A 16542-nucleotide genomic window follows, 5' to 3' on the forward strand; every position below is an offset into this window, starting at 1 on the left:
TAGAGTCCACGGCAATTCGGAAGGCGGTAGTCTGCTAGCGTTTGCGTCGAGAGAGACAGATAGAGAGAGCAAGGCAGCGTACAACATTGCCACATCGTACTTCACGCACGTGCAATACAAATAGCGCAGGAGAGAATTTAAATTATCAAAAGACACTAATGACCTTAGCCGTTGATTACTGTAAGCATGGCACCAAACAAACCCTCTTTCCTTCACTAACAATATTCTTTGCACGTTTCTCAATCCCACACCACATGCTTCTGCAGTCGTTTCTTGCACGTTGGCAACGTTGCTGCCAGCATCAAGATGGCCGGCAGCGTTCTGCTCGTTAACGTTTTTAACATAATTATACACCTTAAACACTATTTTCCGCGCCTGCTTGTGTAATACTTGTGTTTTTACAGTCTCTTCTTCCATTTATTTACCTTACATACACATAGTAAATGTTAGTTTTACTTATTCAATGTATTGAAACACTCGCACATGAACAAACGAACTCAGGAAGTGCTTGTTATAGACTGATTCTGATTAGTTCTCCTGTTCAAGCTTGTGACGTCACATGCCATACAGGCTACGGCGCATCTACTGGGTGTTCAGTTCAAAATGTGTCTTGGCTCGCTGTATGCCTTCATGTGGCTAGCTGATGAGCCTAGAGAATTCAATCTTCCTACACTTCCGCAGCTCAGGTGTATAATCTAAGAGGCAGAGAAGTTGGCTAGCAAGTACGGCGTTCATTCTGAAGAGTACGTGCCGATACGTACGGTAACGCCAGTAGTGGCAGGAATGTGAACTGTTTGGAAATACGTACTGTCGGGATATGGGGAAAGGGTTAAGACGATTACTTACGTATTTGTTTACATTAACTTCGACGGAGCATTTGATTTGTGTTGTGGAATGTTACCGTACGCAACCGATGATAACAAATACTCTGCGTACGACTTGCCGGCGCAAAACACAGTTCGAAAGAGGTTATGGTAGCACACAGACCGTACAGACCGCCATCTGTTGCTACGACGTTCAAGTTATACCGTACACGTTCTCAAGTTCAGATTGAAGAACGCCTTAAATAATAGGCAACTTCTCTAACATTTAAGCTGAAACTCGCTTCAAATCGGTGACCCAACAACAGTGACGTCATGACACACTTTGAAATGAACACCCAGTAGTGGCCACCCGCCTTCCGAATTGCCGTCTAGTCTAGTATACTTTATTTTTTTTCATGGAGTGCAGTTTCGTAGAAAGGACTTTGCCGACAGACCTTCTACTGCCCCCTACTAATTGGTTGTCATAAATAAATGTCTTCCTTACTGTGACGGAAATCTTGTCTTCTCTTGTTAGTAACCAATCACAATCCTCGTTCAGAAGAATTGACAGGTGCCCGTCAAATCCACGTGGAGACAGAGTTGCCGCATCTTTTCCGAATTTCAAGAATCCTGTCAGTTTCACTGCATAATTTCGAAGGTCACCAGGATTGTGGCAAGTGTGCAATGTTGGGACGAGGGGACAGGATGGAATTGTCAGAGTTGTTTGTGTAGGAAGTCATAAATCTGTAAGTGGGTGTTCAAAGGAGCCACCGAACTGCACTACTTGAAATAAAATAAGGTATAACATCAAACTCCTGTAATGGAAGGGGGTAACAGTGTTTCGGAGTATAGCCAGGTTAATGTTAAAAATGTTGGTAAAAATAAAGTGATGTCCCTGTATTTGTAGCCTTGTATGCTACAAAGTGAATAACAAGGGTTCAGAATTACATACGTACAAGAGAATGTAATAAATGGAATTTTATATTTCACACGGTGTTTGAGACGAATGTGGTGACAAAAACGTATTGTTGGCTGGCCGCTGGAAGAGGATTGGATCTGATGTGTGACATGGCGCAGGGCTCTTTTAGTGGTCGTTACAGCGCAGGGGGTGGCTGAAGGCCGCACACAATTTAAGGAATTGTGAATCACCCCCGGCAAAACAAGATTGGATTGAGGGTAGGTCCGCGAGTCTTTTCTAGAACTCAAGTCGTGTATAGAAAGCAACGACAAAAGACGCAAGTTTCATGCCACAGAAGAGGACATGGTGTGGGGCGGACGTAAAAGAGAACTCCTTTAAAGCGAGGTAAGTAATTCTGACAGAAGAAATATAGTTATATGTAAGGCTAAAATTCACTAATTAATCTTTAATCTTGAGTAATAACTACATCGTAGTATAATAGTACATTATGCAACGAGCCTATAATGAAGGTAATTAAGAAGCGAGTATGGATATTTATGAAACGAGCGCAAGCGAGTTTCATATTTTTCATACGAGCTTCTTAATTACCATTATAGGCGAGTTTCATACGACTTTTTATGCTCGACCATATTTCTAACTTGATATTATTAATTTTCTTTGTATCTGACCTTGACGAATGTCCCGTATGTTGTGAGATGTGCGCAGACGCGAAAGTAATGATTTTTTCCGAGGAACAGATGTCCACATTGACCTTGCTAGGCCATAAGAACCTGCAGAGATAGCATTGAAATTAAATTAGACATTGAAAAACGAGATGACAAATTGAATTTATTTGAATATTATTTACAATTAACGCTAATTATAGTAACAGAACATAACCTTCTGCGACAGTATTGGATTTCCAGCCTCCGTGACTTTTCGCTAATTCTCTTTCGATTGCATATCCGAGAATAATCGATACTTGCGGTTTTATAATGGTAGAAAGCTGACCTGTCATTCGCTGAACAGTTGTAACCTGAGTCGTCATTGGCTGAAAGATCTGACCTTTAATGAGTAGGTGTACTTTAATGACATGCATTAAAGGACTGCTACCAGGTGTATAATTACTACATTTCGGCATATTCGACCATGCCGAAATGTGGTAATTATACACCTGGTAGCAGTCCTTTAATGCATGTCATTAAAGTACACCTATTCATTAAAGTTCAGGTTTTCGATTATTCTCGGATATGCAATCGAAAGACAACGAGGGAAACGTCACGAAGGCTGGAAATCCAATACTGTCGCAGAAGGTTATGTTCTGTTACTATAATAATTAGCGTTAATTGTAAATAATATTCAAATAAATTCAATTTGTCATCTCGTTTTTCAATTCTAAATCAATTTCCAGGTTATATCAAAATTGGTTCATGTTATTCTCTGCATTACATCAAGGTCAATGACATTATTGTTCCTCGGAAAAAAAATCAATACTTTCGCGTCTGCGCACATCTCACAATTTACGAGCTATGCACAAGGTCACTTCCGATCTTCAGTCAGGTACGAATAAAATGAATACTTCTGAATAATTTCAAGTTAGAAATATGGTCTAGCATAAAAAGTCGTATGAAACTTGCCTATAATGGTAATTAAGACGCGAGTATGTATGTTTATGAAACGAGCGCAAGCGAGTTTCATAATTTTCATACGAGCGTTGCGCTCGTTTCATAATTTTCATACGAGCGTCTTAATTACTCTCATTATAGGCTCGTTGTACTAATATAGGCCCTAAGCTTAAAAATGAACTCATAATAAAGGTAAAGCAATCTTTAACGTAAAGCCCTAAAGTTAACCGATCCAATCTAACCTCACTTTGTATAATACAATTTGTAAAGGATTCAGTACTAAAATAATACTGCATAAAGTACAAAAATGTAAATACATTTTTTTTTCAACGACTTAAAACTTCAAAACTACTCTCTCTCACAGTCTATGCTAAACAAAATATGAACTAATTTATTCTTTGCTACAGTCCTCATAATGTATTACTGCACATATTTATTCTAAATAAATGTGTCCGCCATGATAAAAAGTGACAGGAGATTTATGAGATCTCTTGCTTGGACTGCGTGAAAAAACTTTATTTTTCGGATGCCATTTTTAGGTTATGTAAGAACGAATTTAAGAATTAAATTAACCTAATAGGCCTACTACAGGCAGGATGACTACATCCTATCCAATAATTATATAACGGAGCGAGATGGACAGTAAGGAATAAATTAACGAATGAATGAGTGAAAGAATGAGTGAATGAAAGTATGCGTGAATGAATAAATGAACGAATGAGTGAACGAATGAATGAAAGAATGAGTGAATGAATAAATAAACAAATGAGTGAATGAATAAATAAACGAATGAGTGAATGAAAGAATGAGTGACTGAATAAATAAACGAATGAATGAGTGAAAGAATGAGTGAATGAATAAATGAACGAACGAGTGAATGAAAGAATGAGTGACTGAATAAATAAACGAATGAATGAGTGAAAGAATGAGTGAATTAATAAATGAACGAATGAGTGAATGAAAGAATGAGTGAATGAATAAATGAATGAGTGAATGAATAAATGAATGAGTGAATGAATAAATGAACGAATGAGTGAATGAAAGAAAGAGCGAATGAATAAATGAACGAATGAGTGAATGAAAGAAAGAGTGAATGAATAAATGAACGAATGAGTGAATGAAAGAAAGAGTGAATGAATAAATGAACGAATGAGTGAATGAAAGAATGAGTGAATGAAAAATGAACGAATGAATGAGTGAAGGAATGAGCGAATGAATAAATGAACGAATGAGTGAATGAAAGAAAGAGTGAATGAATAAATGAACGAATGAATGAATGAAAGAATGAGTGAATGAATAACTGAACGAATGAGTGAATGAAAGAATGAGTGAATGAATAAATGAACGAATGAAAGAATGAGTGAATGAATAAATGAACGAATGAGTGAATGAATAAATGAACGAATGAAAGAATGAGTGAATGAATAAATGAACGAATGAATGACTGAAAGAGCGAGTGAATGAAGGAATAAGTGAATGAATAAATGAACGAATGAATGAGTGAAAGAATGAGTGAATGAATAAATGAAGGAATGAATGAGTGAAAGAATGAGTGAATGAATAAATGAACGAATGAGTGAATGAAAGAATGAGTGAATGAATAAATGAACGAATGAATGACTGAAAGAGCGAGTGAATGAAGGAATAAGTGAATGAATAAATGAACGAATGAATGAGTGAAAGAATGAGTGAATGAATAAATGAACGAATGAATGAGTGAATGAATAAATGAACGAATGAGTGAATGAAAGAATGAGTGAATGAATAAATGAACGAATGAATGAGTGAAAGAATGAGTGAATGAATAAATGAACGAATGAATGAATGAAAGATTGAGTGAATGAATAAATGAACGAATGAATGAGTGAATGAATAAATCAACGAATGAATGAATGATTGAGTGAATGAATAAATGAACGAATGAATGAGTGAAAAAATGAGCGAATGAATAAATGAACGAATGAGTGAATGAAAGAATAAGTGAATGAATAAATGAACGAATGAATGAATGAAAGATTGAGTGAATGAATAAATGAACGAATGAATGAGTGAAAGATTGAGTGAATGAATAAATGAACGAATGAATGAGTGAAAGAATGAGCGAATGAATAAGTGAACGAATGAGAGAGTGAAAGAATGAGTGAATGAATAAATGAACGAAATAGCAGTAATTTAAATCTTTAAATATTTAAGTAGCAAATATGTGCATAGAACATGATCTAAAATTGGTTATATAACATTTATAGATTCAACTAAATTGTGGTTATTATATTACAAGATTAATTTTTAATTTTTAATTTTTAACTTATTACGAAATGTAATTTTGTAATGTAATAAGACGGAAAATTAATTCCGTATTAATATAGATTGATAAGTTGTAGATAAACCATACAAGTATAATTTAATATGCATCATTAATATTGAAAATATGTAGGCCACATCACTGTAGTCACTCTAGTATATAAAAGCCTGGGTGTTCTATCTTGACGTCAGCACCGTACATTAAACAGAAGAAGTCATCTCGATTCCCAATCACTTTCTGGACAGCAGAGCTTCTAGTTTCTCGGTAAGGAATCCTCACAAAGAATGTCCAAGTTGGGTTTTCTGTGCTCGATCACTTGTACAGCAGAACTTCAAGACTTGTTTTTGTGTCTCGCAGAAGTGAGTAGGCGGAGAGGGGGAAACATTCCAATTACTGGTACAGGGGGCTCATCTGTTTCTCTCGGAATTGGGGGAGGGCAGAGACCCTTCCAGTATCGACTTCCTCAAACCCGGAATAGTTGGAATAATTCCACACTCGGAACAAGTAATTTCATCTTAAAGGAGCGGATTCTTTGGCCTTTCACTAGTTCTCTGAAGCAGATAAATAGGATGACAGCGGTCGACAGCTTGTGGTTCTCGGGCCTCAGCAAGGTTCAGTTCAAGCTCATCAGCTAATGGCTTCTAACCAAAGGGAATGAATGAGATGTGATTGTCCGTATATTTTATAAAGCTCATATCGAATACAACAGCTGCATTGTAGACTTTCCCTGACCGTCCCGTTACCGTCATATCATCTTTAGCGGTGTGACTTTTTGGCAAGTTCCTAACAACATACATGAAATGTTTGAAAACTTAAATTGTATCAGCAAAAAACACAAATCTCAAGAAGATAATTAAAAAAATTAATGATATTTAACCGCGAAATCTAATGATTTCGACGAAATACAAGGTTGTTTCCGATCTCTGATAACGAATTTGAATGACATCATGTCAGGCATCACACCGACAGCTGAACTGTGGCGCGAGGTGACAGACCAGTAGTGAGTGATCTCAATAGTCAGAGTGCACGGCGACTCACAGCAGAAATTCCCAAGAAAATCGAGCCTTTTTTGGGAGGGGTACATAACAACCCTTTTCAATGCCAAGTACAGTTAAGTGAAAATAAAAGAAGTCTGCTATAAACGAGGTTTCGTTATTTCCAAGAAAGGCATCTTCTGTGTACTTAATAAGATTGATAACGCTCGAATGGAATTAATTTGTATCATGTCGTGGGGTGCGGCGACTTGTGACGGGGGTGGATTTGCTTGCTTTTTGCACTCTGGAATTAATCCCATCCGAGCTTTGCCAGTCTTATTAGGTACACACAAGATGCCTTTCTTGGAAATAACGAAACCACGTTTTTTGCAGGCTCCTATGACTTTCACGTAACTGTACTTGGCATCGGAAAGGGTTGTTATGTACTCCTCCCAAAAAGGCTCGAATTCCTTGGGCATTGCTACTGTGATACACCGTGCACTCTGATTATGAAATCACTCATTACTGGTCTGTCACCTCTCGCCGCAGTTCAGCTGTCGGTGTGATGCCTGACTCACATGACGTCATTCAAATTCGTTAGCAGAGATCGGAAACAATCCTCTGTAATATCACAGTCGCGAAATTAGTACTTGAAGACATGTTTCCTTAGCGAAATACTCGCGGAAAAAGATAATCCTTTCAAATAAAACAAAAATCTGAATTTGGCTGTCTTTTGAAGTTTTGCGTCAGCTGTAAACAATGATCCTGCAACGAGTTTGCGTACTGTTTTCCGTGGCAAATCTCCTGCATATGAGGAGAACCAATAAGAGATCGCTGCGGCGTTGTAATATAGGTGGCTTGTGCAAGAGAGTGACGTCTCGTGTGTGAGAGAGACGGCGATACTAGAGCCAGAGGGAGAGCGAAATCAGTTTCCCGTTGCCATAAGTATTTATCACGTTGTAGCTCCTAAGACAGTCAATCAATCGCGCTGTATATCTCATGATTGAATAGTGAATGTCTGAGGAAAACATAGACAAAAATTTGAAATCAAAATCATCTTTTGGAAACGGAGAGAAAAAATAGTAACTTCGAAGTGATCAGTTCAAAATAGATATTTACACCTTCATGAGTTGGTAAGCGGCAAACTTTTTTGTTTTTCACGTTAGACGGGGGGGGGGGGGAGTCAAAGTGAGAGAAATGTTGAAAATGAATTGAAATTAATTTTAAAAGTTATTGCCACCCAAAATCTTTACTGGTTTCCGAGTTACGGCAAGTTAAACTACCATTTTCGCTTCGTCGAAGGACTCAAGACTCAGCCTTTTCTCTGTTAAAAGGAGAAGAACGCTGGAATATTAAAAATATAATAACTCGTAAACTCTAAATCTCAATTCTACGTGGTCTGCGAAAAAAAAAGAACACAACATTTTGTCTTTTATCACTAACAGTTGCTCTACTGAAAGACAATGTGTAACAGAAATATTCTTTGACATGAACGAGAAATGACCTGCTTTTTGTGCGAATTTAAATAAAGAGAAAGAATGATAAAAGTGTGTCAGCTTGATCGTGTGTGTTTGTTTTCTGTTTTCTTAATATATCATGTCTTAAGTAATGCAGGCGTTCTAAATAGTGCTGTCGAGCGATCAAAATATTTAATCGATTAACGATTTGAATTTGAATCGATTAACATGCCGTGAGTCCTGACAGAAATGGAGTACAGTCTCGATATCTGTCGTGTCACCAACGGGGCTCAAATCGAGCTTTTGTAGTGGAAAGGTAAAATTTGGAAGTTAATGCGTCTTTTCATGCTTAATACATATGTGTTAAGTTCGTTCTGTCATGAATAAATAAAGTTTACTTTTGCACCATTCATTTTTAAACACCCTGCATTTCTATGTGTTAAACATATTATTATGGATTGCATAACTTACAAAATTACTGTTATGTATTACAGAACGTGTTAATATATTATTACTACGTATTACAGAACTTACTGCTTTCAAGTACAGGATCATGGAAATGACATGATCAGCTCCATGGCGACTGGCCTTACCTGAAACAAGAAAACATCTGAGATTAGAGATAAAGTCACATTACAGCTTTCAATATATTAATTTATATTAGACTAGTGGCTTGTGCAGCAAATGCTGCAAACTAAGTTCATTAGACGTTCAAATAAACATTTTTCAGATTTATTTTCAATGAAGAATACCAGACATTCGGGAATTTATTTGCTTCCATAATAATGAAAGATACTCTCTCTCGAGCCAATGCTGAAGAGAACCACGCATATAAATATCTACACCACACCGCCATTAAATATATGAAGAAGACCCAACCCCACTTGATTAATAACTATAAAAATATTTGATTTTTAATAATATTATCTTACGTAAGTTTTATAGCTTTCAGTAACATATACTATATATACTATATAGCCGCCACTCAGTAAAATATAGAAATCAAAACCTAATTTAAGTTATTCTCTACATCTACTTATATAACCCCAAAACGTTTCACTTTCATATCATCAATATAGCATTAATATGTATAATTAATGAAAAATAGTCACATCATGGCATTAACTACAATAATATTTCATTTCTAATGGTAATAATGTCATCAAACCACCTCAAGTTTTGTAGTTTTTAATATCCAATACACAGCTGTACCCAGAAAATTACACACCACAGAATCGAACCTGTAAATTATTTTTAGTAAGTTAAGTTTTTAATAACCAATTTAATTTGAGTTCTAAATATGTCAGCATTCTTGCAGATCATGGCCTTCGTGTACTGGGTGTTCATTTCAAAGTGTGTCATGACGTCACTGTTGGTGAGTCAGCGATTTGAAGCGAGTTTCAGCTTTTATGTCAGAGAAGTTGCCTATTAATCAAGGCGTTCAATCTGAACTTAAGAACGTGTACGGTATAACTTGAACGTCGTAGCAACAGATGGCGGTCTGTACGGTCTGTCTGCTACCATAACTTCTTTCGAACTGTGTTTTGCGCGGGCAAGTCGTACCCAGGGTATTTGTTATCATCGGTTGCGTACGGCAACATTCCACAATACAAATCAAATGCTCCGTGTCCATGTTGACCGTCGAAGTTAATGTCAACAAATACTGTACGTAAAGTAATCGTCTTAACCCTCTCCCCATATCCCGACAGTAAGAAAAAAACTCACCTCAGTACGTGTTTCCAAACAGTTCACATTCCTGCCACTACAGGCGTTACCGTACGTATCGGTAAGTACTCTTCAGAATGAACGCCGTACTTAGTAGGCAACTTCTCTTGCATATAGGTAATACGCCTTTGCGGAAATGTAGGAAGATTGAATTCTCTAGGCTCATCGGCTAGCCACATGACGACATACAGCGAGCCATGACACACTTTGAACTGAACACCCAGTAATATTGTTTACTGTAGTGTGTGGTTTGTTTTATTCTGAAATGCAACACGGCCGACTTGATGCTCGCTTCGCTTCTCCTGAATGCAATTACCTAGTTCTCAAAACTGACGACAGATGGATTTTGGAAAATAGGAAAATTATGTAGGAAAATTGACATTTCACTGAAAACTACTATTTTTCCGAAAAAACTTTGGGTTCCAAGCTACAAAATGAGGGGCCATTTATTAAAATCCGTTCAGCCATTTTTCCGTAATTTCCATTACCAGTTCAAATTATATATATATATATATATATATAAGCTATTTGCATTCAATATAATCTTGAAGAGATCTCAGCTAGTGCTGGTCTTACACGAAGGACACACTACTGCTGCATTAAGATAATGGATGACATGCTTATTTCAGTTCATGCACAAGAATAAAGGAATACATTCGTGTCTGTACGAGAACGCCCACTTGCTTAGTTATTTTCAGTAATGAGATGGTTATCTATCTGATACGACAGGTTAAAAGTTTTCAGCATATATATTAGCCTATAACATACCGGGTGAAGCTTTGCTTATGTAATTAATTTTGATGGATGATTCCTTTAGTGAAGAGAAACAAAAAAAGTCTCATACCATTTTGCTGTGCTTTCGATAGTTTTTCAGGAAAAAAAAACGTAGAATTTAAAGTACTTGAATTGTACCATCGTGAACAACCCCTTCATTGGATGTGTTTTGAATAGGGGAGTGGAAGGTCATTTTCATACTAACATAATTCAATTTAAATCTTGTCCAAATTCAACCTCGCAAATTTCAAGAGCAATAATTAACAATAAATCCCTAATAGAAACAACAACAACCAAATTTGTTGGCTTACTAATCCATAAAGTGTTAAATTAAAAAAAATCATTTTAAAGAAATTACCCCCAAACTTACATCAGTATGTTCTGCTATTAGATCTATGTAGGAGATAGTAAATATCAATACCTTAAAAACAATATACTTTGCATACTTCACTTGGTAATGAGTTTTGAATAATATTCTGTGGAAATTCTACAGATGGTTACATCAGCGTCGCCGGTGTGCCAGAATTTTGTCCCGCTGGAGTTCTTTTACATGCCAGTAAATCTATTGACATAAGCCTGTCGAATTTAAACACACTTAAATACCATCGACCTTGGTCGGGATCGAACCCGCAACTTCGAGCATAGAAGGCCAGCGCTATACCAACTACGCTACCGAGGCCGACTCCTAGTACAAAAAAGAGTAATTAGAATAATAGTAGGTGCCAAATCTAGGCAATCGTGTAGGATCATTTAAAAAAAAAAACTACAAATAATGCCCATGGCTTGTCAGTATATTTTTTCATTAATAAACTCCCTCGTATGTAAGCGTGAAAACTTCGTAACTAATTCAACAGTTCATAGCATAAATATTCATAGCGAGAGAAACCAATTATTTGGATGTACAATTATTTACAAAAATAGGTTTCACTATTTTTTTAACGTAAGTAATGAATATTCTTATAAAGTTAATGTATTAAAATAGCCAGACAGCATACGTTGAAATAGAAGTCTTTAAAGAAAGTACAATGTTTGATGTAGATGTACAAAATGCTCGCAATTGTGTGTTTGTGCAGCCAGCCATATAACATTTTTTGTAACCACTGATTTTATATTCTTCGTCATGCAAGGTCATATTATATTTGCACATTGTTCATGTTTTTATATTCATAATATTGATATATGTTACTCTTTTAGACCTGATAATGCCATACACGGCGAAAGCGCTGGTCACATAATTGTAACTAAGACCTAAATGTTTTTTATTTGTACAGGGACATCATTTTATTTTTACTTCAATTTTTATTGTACCTGAGTTTTTGAATGTACTTCACTCCCAAACCTCTACTAATGAAGTTCCAACTGTCCTCCACACAGAACCAAGGCCGCATATAGTAAACAGTACTGAGTTAGTGAGTATAGTACGTTCCAGAAATATGTTCGCGTTTTTCAGTGACGAAAGAGCTTTCAATATTGAATCATATTTTCGCACAGGTACTGTTGTCCGTTTGCCTACGTCGCATCCTGGTTTCCCCCACCCGAAGGGTGCTTGCCCCTTTGTAAAGACTAGTGGCTGGGCTGTCTTAGCTCTTTTCTGAAAACATTAATTTCTGTTAGGAATTGGACGTCTACGTAATATTATACCCATACAATTGTTTAAAATAACTTAAATAAAAGGGCCTCGTTAAGTAATTAACTGTCACTTGATTTCCCCCCCCCTTTCTACGATCCTGCAACAAAACCACTTGGACGGACAGTACATAGCATGTCTGAGTAATTTTATCTGTGCGGATCGGGCAGAAGTGAAGATAGAATTTACAGTACGTAAGGTACTCTTTTATAGAGTAGGTACAGAATTATTTCAAGATGAGTTACTAGTACGAAGGACGAAACTGGTAATTGGAATTAGATGCAATAGTCTATAGTGCGATAAAATGCACAAAAGAACTGAAACCTGTATCGAAATGAACGGCCACCATTTTCAAAAACGTGTTTAAATATTCATATTTTGATTATTTTTCATTTTAACTTTATTCTCTATATTGTACACTAATGTGCTGTAGACACTATAATATACACTGCATAATGAATATGTTCTCATGGATGGCTCAGTTCGTGAGTAAGAACACTTATTGTTAATACAGTACTGTATTTTGATTAAAAAAAGCCTAATGAAAATTATCAAACACAATATTGCGATATTTCCTGGTTTAGGTAAATGGACGAACTACTTTTCTTCCCTCCTATACCTAGTAAGTGATTTGTTTGTATTTTACGCCAATATCATCGAACTCCAATAGTGGAAGCGGGTAGCAAACGGTGTTTCCGGTTCTCAATCGTTAATCCAAAGGTATAGCAAGGTTAATATTAGAAATGTTAATAAAAATAAAATGATATCCCTGTATAATTCATTAGACTAATAAACTAAGACAGTTATTGAAAGATTTTTATCATTCATTTTATATTATAGGCCTATACTTAACTTGTCGGACCAGTAATGTCTTTTAAATTAAGCAAAATTGTATTTTAACTTTTCTGTATGAAATATCTCAACGATTAATCCCCTGAAATTAAGTGCATTATTTAAGGTTAAATATCTATACTAATAATAAATCTGTAGCTTAAATTTTTCTGGTAATTTTCGATTTTCCAAAAATAATTGGTCCTAACATATATAATTAACAACCCTGAAATCGAAAATCGCATTTTTGCAATTTTTGTTTGTATGTCTGTCTGTATGTTTGTTACCTTTTCACGCGATAATGGCTGAACCGATTTATATGAAAATTGGAATATAAATTAAGTTCGTTGTAACTTAGATTTTAGGCTATATGGCATTCAAAATACTTTATTTAAAAGGGGGGTTATAAGGGAGCCTGAATTAAATAAATCGAAATATCTCGCTTATTACTGATTTCTGTGAAAAATGTTACATAACAAAAGTTTCTTCAAAAATGATTTCCGATAAGTTTTATGCTTTACAAAATTTTGATAGGACTGATATTTAATGAGATAAATGAGTTTTAAAATTAAAATAACGCCATCTAAGACTGTGCAATGAATTAAGAACAATTGACTTCGTCTATAACGGGCCTTGGACAACAACAATCGAAACAGGGGCCTTGGACATCAACAATCGAAAGCTATTAAACATAGCCTACAGAGAATGTTTCTGTGTTTGTATGAAGTAATATCAGAAGCTAAATTAACCGATTTGTATAATTAATTAATATTTCACCATTGGAAAGTGTAGTTTCTCTAGAAGGACATAATGCTATAATGTTATTACAGTAACGTCAGAATAAATCGAGGACAGGTAAGATTAAAATAGCTTCTTATGCACAGAAAATTTTGATAGGCTTTTTTGTACATTCGTTCTCTGTATTTCTTAAAATAATATTTATGTACACTCATTTTAATCTCAGAGAATTAACTAACAACGAGAGTGTATTGATTTAGTATGCAGTAATAGTACGTTAGCTTAGCAATCCATTATTTTATAATTCAAATTTTAACTATGCTCAATTGAATCGTGTTAAAATACATAAAATATATATGCAATAAATGCAGTGCAAAAAAAATTGGGTAACGGGCGAAGCAGATTATCTTGCGCTGTTGTAAAAGTTGTTCTCTGGATCGAACGTCCTATTTTAATTATGTAATTAGTTTATATTTATTTCTAACAGGTGCAGCGGAGCGCACGGTTACGGCTAGTAAGAAAATAAGAAAATAGACAAAAGCGAAGCGTAAGTGAAATACGACTGTTACCACCATATGGAAATTTCGCGCACAATTACCCACATGTTGAGTGAACAAGTGGCATAACGCTCTCACTCGGAAAAGAGGCGCGGACTACAACTGCCATGTAAATTGGGCTGGTATGACAATGACTGCAACTGCAGGAACAACGGGGAAGTATGTCAGAGGTTCACATATGGCAAAATAACATGGCGACAGGCTTGTAACGCTCAGGATGTCGCGAATTTGTGACTGCGGTTACACGGGTAACGGAGATGACGCGTCGAGTCTGACGAGTGTCGGGCAGAATGCGTTTCAGAGCTGTCTGATGTTGAATAGCAGCCGTCGAAGCTGAGTTGTGCACTTTCAGCGTACTTTGCCAACAAATGCTTTTCTATACGAGGAGAAATTCAGTTATAATTTACTGTACAGTAAAAAAAGGGAACAAGATATTGGGAGGTAGAGCTACCCTCGTCAAAAGGAGGAGGAGACGAAAGGGGAAGAACTGTGCTAGACAGGGGGAGAAAGACCATGCAAAAGAGAAAAAGGGAAGTTAAGGAAACAGGTTTAAAAATACGAATACATATGAAAGAGAGACTGATAAGAAAAAGATGAGAGGAAAAAGTGGAGAGGAAAGGGAGAATCAGAAGGTGAGATACAAGACGGAGGAAAAGAGATGGAAAATGAAGAGAAACAGAAGAAAGATTGAGTACAAGGAGGGATAGATCAAAATGATAAAGAGGGATGGTAAAGAAGGAAACGGCAGACGAGGAGGATAAAATAAAAACGAAGATAAGGAGGAAGGAAAGTAAGATTTTTAAAAATTGGTTATTTAACGACGCTGTATCAACTACGAGATTATTTAGCGTCGATGGAATTAGTGATAGCGAGATGACGCCGAGGATTCGCCATAGATTACGTGACATCTGCCTTACGGTTGGGGAAAACCTCGGAAAAACCCAACCAGGCAATCAGCACCCGAGCGCAACTCTGGATCGGCAGACAAGCGCCTTAGCCGACTGAGCTACGCCGATGACTGAAGGGTAAGAATAAATAGAGGTGAAGGAGAGAGGAAAAATGGAAGTAAGGAAACAAGAAGACGCGAGAGAAACGGAAAGAAAAGAAGAGGGGAGAATTGCAAGAAGAGAAGGGAAGAGAAAAGAAAGAGATGAATAAGAAAAGAAAGGAAAGAGAAGAACAGAAAGAAGAGAAGAAAAGAGAGAAGAATAGGATGAAGAAAGAAAGAAAAGAGAGAATAATTGACAGATAAGAAAGGGAAGAGAAGAAAAGAGAGGAATAAGAAGAGAAGAAAGGAAAGAAGAACAGGAAGAGAAGGGAGAGAAGAATAGAATGAAGAAAGGAAAAAAGGAAGGGAGAGAAGAATTGGAAGAAGAGAAGGGAAGAGAAGGAAGGAAGAGAAGAACAGGAAGAAGAGACGAAAGAGGAGAGAATAGAAAGAAGAGAAGAAAATGAGAGAGAAAAATAGAAAGAGAGAAACTAGGAAGAGAAGAAAGGTAAAAGAAAAGAGAAGAATAAGAGAATAAAGGTGAAAGAAAAGAGAGAACAATAAGAGAAGAAAGGTGAAGGAAAAGAGAGAAGAATAAGAGAAGAAAGGTAACGGAAAAGAGAGAAGAATAAGAGAAGAAAGGTAAAGGAAAAGAGAGAAGAATAAGAGAATGAAGGTAAAGGAAAAGAGAGAAGAATAAGAGAATAAAGGTAAAAGAAAAGAGAGAAGAATAAGAGAAGAAATGCAAAGGAAAAGAGAGGAAAATAAGAGAAGAAAGTTAAAGGAAAAAAAAGAAGAATAAGAGAAGAAAGGTAACGGAAAAGAGAGAAGAATAAGAGAAGAAAGGTAAAAGAAAAGAGAGAAGAATAAGAGAAGAAAGGTAAAGGAAAAGAGAGAAGAATAAGAGAATAAAGGTAAAAGAAAAGAGAGAAGAATAGGAGAAGAAATTCAAAGGAAAAGAGAGGAAAATAAGAGAAGAAAGTTAAAGGAAAAAAGAGAAGAATAAGAGAAGAAATGTAAAAGAAAAGAGACGAGCATAAGGGAAGGAAAAAGAGGGAAAGAAAAGAATAGGAAGAAGACAATAAAGGAGAGGGAAGAAAAGAGAAGAATAGATATAAAAGAAAAGGAAGACAACAGAAAAAAGAGAAGTGGAAGAGAAGAAAAGGGAGAGAATAGGAAGAAAAGAAGAAAGGAAGATAATATGTAAAAGACTAGAAAGAAAAAGGGAGAGAATAGGAAGAGG

The 16542-nt window shown here is 36.1% G+C and overlaps 1 long non-coding RNA gene across 1 annotated transcript in view; it reads right to left on the reverse strand.

The window, feature by feature from the left end:
• Window positions 1-16542, reverse strand: part of LOC138704643 (uncharacterized) — a 219116-nt gene that overhangs the window by 65532 nt on the left and 137042 nt on the right. The window contains exon 2 of the long non-coding RNA XR_011333382.1: window positions 8594-8652. This is a non-coding gene — a long non-coding RNA (uncharacterized lncRNA). The remainder of the gene's footprint in view (window positions 1-8593; window positions 8653-16542) is intronic.

This window comes from Periplaneta americana, chromosome 8 (assembly GCF_040183065.1).
Source record: "Periplaneta americana isolate PAMFEO1 chromosome 8, P.americana_PAMFEO1_priV1, whole genome shotgun sequence".
NCBI classification, from domain to species: domain Eukaryota; kingdom Metazoa; phylum Arthropoda; class Insecta; order Blattodea; family Blattidae; genus Periplaneta; species Periplaneta americana.